Raw genomic sequence first — 6,957 nt, 5'->3', positions numbered from 1 at the left:
CCAAGGTGGTCATCTCAAATACTATGCAAAGTGCTAACTAGTTATTGCAGCCTGAATAACCCAGTTATGTAGCTAAATTCCTGACTTCCCCTGCCCAGCTAGGTTCTGTCATCACTGCATAAAAGTCTAAGTACCAGCCAACTTACTTACTTACTCTGGGATTTATTGGGGAGGAACGCAAGCATGAGGAGACAGGAAGGGAGACCAGCTTAAGAGCAGTACTTGGTTTGCTCTTTGAGATACAGCTGCAGTGACAACAATTGCTCAGCGTAAGAGGAGAGATGGCCAAATGACATCAAGAGTGTACAAGGATAAAAGTGAAGCAATACAGGTCAGCAGGGTAGGCAGCAATATGCAATATTACATACGTCATTTTTTCATTTCTAATTCTGAAATAACAACCATAAGCAGAGGTGGAGAAAGCAGAAGGAAGACTGAAAGCTGCTCTCATGAGTCACCAGAAACATGAGATTAGTGGAGCCCTGACTGCACAGCTTGCTAGCAGCCCTACAGAGAACAGTTGGTGCATGTGGAGGGCCTTCAGGGATCAAGAGAAGTTTCTTCACTCTTGGCAGTGATAGCTAGGCAGTGCTGCCAAGACGGTGGGGGACAGATACTGCACCCTCCTTTTGACCTCCTTTGGGGCAGGTGAGGATAACGCAGCGTGGATACTGAGCTACACCTGGAGCACACTCAACCTTCCCAAGGATGGTACAGCTCCAGGGAAGCAGGAGGCCTTGCTTAAAGCATGTTCCTGGGGATGTGTGATGGTCTTCCTTGCTGTAGCAGCCCACGTACCAGATATGGCCGATCAGCAGGCCAGACACATGAGAACGAGGGCCTGGCAAGATCCCCAGAATGATGCTGGGACACGTGACAGGCCAGTGGCATGGTGGAGCTGTAGGAGGGGGGAGGTTGGTGGGGCAGGGCACAGCTCAACCTCTCCCACAGCCTCCACAGCAGAGCTATGGTTACGCACAAATCAAGATCCCTTTGGCAGGAAAGCAAGTGCAGAAAAGTTGACCATTTCTGATAGCTCAGCAGCAGGTTAGGCTCAGGTGATACAGCAGAATCATTTCTCAAGAGCTGAAAAACCCCTTAATTTTCTGTTTTCTTCTGGCTCAGTGAAGTGTGAGTTCATGTATCACACTGCTTAGGATGGAATCTGGTCCCAAGTTTATTATATCCCAAGTATATCCCAAGGCCATACAGTTTATTTAACTGATTTTTCAAACTTTTTTTATCTTAAAGTTTGTCTCTTAAAAGCAGGGTCATTCCTCCCTGCGAAAAACAGTCTGCTAGTTTGCTAGATTGGCCCAAGTCCTGGAGTCGTTCAGATCCCTGGCAAGATCCTGTTTGTTTTGTGATGTCTGACAGTACCTGTCAATTGTCCTCTTTCAGCTCAAAGAACACAAGCTCTGGATGTTGCAAATGAGGCAAGGAGCCGCAGGAAGCATGTGCTGGGCTCCTTATTGTGTATGGTGTGGATTTAGGCACAAATAAAAGAAAAAATGAAGGGAAATATATTAGGAACTCTTGAGATCTTGCACTGATCTTAATGAATACTTGAACATTACAATTCAATGTCAAGTGGGTTGCTTGCTACTCCTCTGGGTCTTTGATTAAGAAGTTTTTTTTTTTTTTTAATATTTCGCGTTGCACTGAAAAGGCAGGAAGCTGTTCCAGGGTGCCGTGGTGGAGGAAGACAACAGGAACAGTATGCTTTACATCCCAGGCATGTCTAAACACATGTGAAATATCAATGCACAGGATCTTTACTGTGACAGCCTCACTGTGCTAATGAGATCATGTAAGTTGTTTTGTTTGGTTCTAAGCAAGAAGCCAGGCATAAAAAGGGGAGCACAGAGAGTACAAAGTAAACTGTTTCAGCTTTGGGTGCTATGATCCTCCAGCTGGTGCTCTTCACCCCCTTCTTTTTGTAACAGAGCTCCTTGTTCAGCTTCAGAAGAAAGTGGTAAGGGAATAGCATCATTGCCTGCTCCTTCACAGGGCAAAACCTAAGAAGAGAAAATACAGTTAACCATCCTATTAGCACACTAAGTAGTGTATGTTGGCTTGTGACTGGTAAGATACACTCCTTCTCCAATCACTTTTTGTTTTAACTGGAGTGACAGCTAGGGACATTGAATGTTACTATCTCGGAGGCTGTGGTATTCTTCATTGTTTGCATTCTTCCACTCGCACAAGACTTAGCCGTACCCCTCTTACCATCCCTGAGACGATCAAAGATTTTGGATGGATTGCCAGGATGCTCTTCTGCAAAGACTTACTGTTGACTTTGGATACTCAGAGCGCCTTGATGCTTGAGGATATATCTATGAAATCACTGGTCAGAGGTCTACCTTCAATGATTTCCTCCCGTTCCTCACCTAAATGGTTTTCTGCATGAATCAGAGCCTGATCGTTCTTTCTTTTTTTTTTTTTTTTGCTTTATCTGGAAACCTACCAATACCCCTTCTGAAGTCTGGCATCAGTAATAAAGATTTGCCATTTAGTCTTGTGGCTCCATCTTGGCCCACTGCTTCTGTAGGCGTACACAAGGGACAAACTGCAACAAGCGCTCTCCTTCCCACTATGGAGAGACACAATAGCAGTATGAGAAATGTCAGCATTGCCAAAGAAATTTCCTGGGGGCTGGCATCTGGTTCATCAGGAGAAGGCAAAGATACAGCTTGAAGGATTTTCCTCACCCTCCTCTCTATGGCCTTGGTTTGTCTAGGCCTGCCTGTCATGAAAATCAGGCTACATATGACTTGCTACAAGCAAAGGACATGTTGAGCTTATATTGCAGCCAAGAATTAACGAAGAATCTGACTGCAAAAGTTGCTCTTCTAGATGTGATGTCAGCCTGGGTTGACGTGACTTCACGCAGCTCCGTAACAGGTCTACTGCTGGGGCACTAACTCGGGGCACCTGGAGACTGAATGAGGAAGTGTTAAAAGTCAAAACGGTTCCTGTGTGGCATGACTATGCTTGACCTCTTGTAACTTTTATTAACAAAAAGAAAAATCAGAGGACAAGGAGAGATCCTGTTTCTTGTAATGAAGTATATGAATAAATTTAGGGCATTGACAAGTTCCAGGAGAAGCTGATGGAAGTCTTTTCATTGCTTATGATTGCTTAAGACTTGTAATTAATTTTTCTTAATGTTTTCTAGAAAGTAAGTAGAATTTGAAAGGCTTTGCATTGTAAGATAGTGATAATTATTGTCTAGCCTAAGTTTTGATCTTTTTCTCCATTCCTTGTAATTCATTTTACTGAGTCCTAATTTCTGATATGCCGCATATCAAGATTAAACTATTTCAAGTAGATTGAAATATTCAAAATAGCAGAAATTACAATTGAATAACAACACATTGAACAAAGGAATGCACTGCAGTTTAAACTTAAGCTTAAGGAGAATGGTAAATATTAGCAGAATTAAACTTCTATCTTTACAAAACTACTTCTTGTGATTTGTAGATAGAAGATGTCTCTTTATTTGCGGTTGGTATGCATAATGCCGTATGTGATGTATGGTTGAAATGTCTCCCAACTGTCTAAACTTTCATGCTGGATTAGTTATCTTTGCATTTTTATAGCATAATATCTGTATCTTTATCAATGATACTATGGGAACTACCTATATCACTTTAGTCAAAGGGACTGTATCCCATAGGAGGTGATTCATGCACATCCAATAGGGCAAACTTGCCTTTTAAAAACCTTCTATGTCTTCCACAAGCGTATCTATTGCTCTTCTAAGTTTTTCTGTTGGGATCATCGCTGTAATTTTGGAGCATTTATCTGATGATGCCAAGCTAAAATAATGTTAGGTACATTTTGTTACGGAACGGGAAACATAAACCTCAGACAGAATGTGAGCAAATGTTTTCATAGGTGGTTACTCAATTTGTCCAAGTGCTTTACGGGATGGTGACGCGAATAATATACCTTAAACTATGCTCCTGAGAATAGGAAGAGCCTGAAATGGTTGCTTTTGACTTACCAGAGCTCACAAAGGACGTATTAACACTCTACATGTGGATTTGGACCAGATCCTGAGTCCAGCTTTGCTGTCCCTTTGCTGTCCTGTGCTGTCAGAGCATGGTCTGAGATAAATCAGACGCAAACAGTAGGCTATGGTGTGAGGTTTGGTAAGAGGTGTTGGGCGGAGAATTGGAAGAAGGAAAAGTAAGCCTTAATAGGGGCCAGAAATGTATCTGCCAACTGATGGGACTGTCTGGGCACGCTGTGCCCACCCTGTAGCAATATCACCTGGGTCCAGAATCCTTTCTGGGGTGGCCCCAGCTCCACTCGTGACGGGCACATGGGGTTTGTCATGCCCTGGCCCTGGAGTACCCCTATGCCACATGAGGGTTGGAGTACTAGCATCCAGCACTCCGTGCTGCCATTGCCCAAAGCCAGCTCCCATGCCGAAGACCAACCCTACCCTGAAGTCAGAGCTGGCACAGCTGTACTCAGTCAGTGGCAGAGCCGTGAGTAAACAGTACAATGAGGTCTAAAAAAATCTGCCACTCAAATATTGGTGAATTTCTAAGAAACCAGTCCATTGGTTATTTTAAAACTCCTTGGAAAACCCAAGTCAAAACCCATCTTGAGCTCTGGCAAGTGAAAGGATCATTCTGTTCAACTCACAAAACTACTATTTTTTTTCTTAACTCCTACACAAGTTTGTCCTAAGAAGAGGAAGCAGGCAGTTAGAAATCCCAGTGCCCTTCTGCTAAAGAGTTTCTGCCAGCCTCCATTTCTGAGACACAGCACCTCTGAGCTGCATGACGCTGCCTGAGAAAGCAGGAAAGGAAGGTAGTAGGGACAGTAACTGGCACAAGCAAGCCAGCGTATGAGAGAAAAGTAGTCAAGGAAATGGAAAGAGGAAGCAACAGTCAATAGCTTGCACTTTCATCCTTTCTCAGTAGTAAAAGAAAATAACACAAAAAAAACTTGACACACACTGTTTTTCACAGATTTATTTGCTTTTAAGAGCGGAATAAATATGTTATGTCAAGAAGAGAGTGAGGCATAGCTGGAAAATATGTATGAATCTGAATGGACGTGTACTCCCAGAGCTGCTCAGATGACCAATGCTGTTCCATACGCTATTCCAAGTGTCCAATTTGCAAAATCAGGAAGGGCTGGGGGATGCCCCATGGGATGGATTTTTCAGAAGGGTCCAACAACAACAGACTTGAAGTGCTGAATATTAGTTGGATATTGTTCCTGAGGTTTGCAAGCAGTAGGTCAGTTTGAAATATTTGCAGTTGTCTAGGCCTTTCTTCAGAGCTTCTCAGGCCCCAAAAAACCCCATCTGTTTCCCAAGGTGAAAGAATGAAACCCATCTGCTAGGCCTCTGATAGAGGGATAAGGCATTCTGCTCCATGCCGTGAAATCAATAATATTTACACCAATGACCTTTCCATCCCAGGAGTCACGTCAGCCCACTGAGGCGCTGCCATCCTGAGCAGTGGATCCCAGAGCCAGTGTTCAGTGCTCAGCTCCTTGATTGTCACTTTTTTACTTTTCAGAAATAATCAGTTGTTACTAGCAAAGAGTCGTCATCTCTGCAGCCAAGAAGGGGGACACCTGGCAAGAATGTTACTAGCCACTTTTGATTCCTTGTGTTAACTAAGAGAAATCTGAGCAACAGAGCTGTTTTGCTGGTTGTAATAGCGGAGATTGGGGCTGTATCTTGGGCACTCATCTGCCAGAGGGAACCTGGTTTAAATATTTGCAGCCAGCTCCTCCCGCCTCTGGGAAGAGCCAGACTACCCGGATATGTTGTATTTGTGTCTTGGTCTTTCTGTGATTTTGACGAGAAATTCCAACCTGGTCATAGCAACTTCTGCTACTAAAAGTTTCACCGAAACTGGTACTTCCTAGACAAAAAGAGAAAAAAATGTGGTTTTGTTGAAAAATTCATGGCTTATGCTTTCTGGGACACCGTTTTCCTTGTGGGACTGAGTTCTGCAAGCCCTTTAATGTAATTTTTGGGAAATATCAATTTCAGCTTCTTTTATGAGATATTCCTGTTCCTCTTTATCATAATATACTTGCTTTGATTCTCTGGAAGGGAATTACTAACGAAAAGCTGAGAAACCGTGTTCTTATTGGCCTTTGAAATCTGTTCTTGTCAGAAACAAATATATTGTAGAAGATGCATTTTTTTATATTCAGTAATACAGATCCCACCAAATAAGGTTGAATATTCAGTCCGAGTAGGTTCAGAATATTTTAGAATCCTGAATGATACATGAACTTTAGCCAAATAACTCCTATAAATAAGTAAGGAAAAAGCTACCTTGCTGTTACAAACTAGAATTTCTCCTAATGAAAGGGAGTAGATTTGAGTACAATCTCCTGGGTTGTGTGTAGAGTGTTATGAGTAGTAGTTACTACTATGTGTTGTAGTTACTGTTGTTCAATGTATTCATTTTATCCATTTGACAGGCTTTGGGTCATATTGTAAAAATAGATCATTTCTAAGAAACATTGATGATGCGTAACCAGATTAGCTGAAACATCTAACAAGTTAGGTAGGGGACTGTTTGACTTGGCTCTTTTCACACACAGTTGCATTGGTTTTTCTCTCTTTTATGCTGTAGTTTCCTTTGTGTAGGGCTTAGCTTCAGATGTTTCCTCCCTGAATTTACTCACTTTCCCTTGTTTTTTGTGGATATCTCAGATAGCAACAGAAGCTAGAAAAACATGTGTGAAATTGATTGTAAATCCCCTAAAAGCAGCTATGACATCTCAAATGAGGGACACTTGAGTCATTTCTGCTTTGGAAGCACAATAAGCAGAAACAAACAGCGGCGTCACTCTGCTGTAAAGGATGTAAATCAAAATCAACAAAAGGGCTGTTTTTTCCCCTCATGCCTCGGAGTAATTAGCCTTGCCCTTAGTTTTCCCCCTCCCATCTGACGTAGATATGCCGGC

Source organism: Struthio camelus, chromosome 20, assembly GCF_040807025.1.
Source record: "Struthio camelus isolate bStrCam1 chromosome 20, bStrCam1.hap1, whole genome shotgun sequence".
Classification (NCBI taxonomy): domain Eukaryota; kingdom Metazoa; phylum Chordata; class Aves; order Struthioniformes; family Struthionidae; genus Struthio; species Struthio camelus.
Note: the sequence above shows the minus strand (reverse complement) of the source record.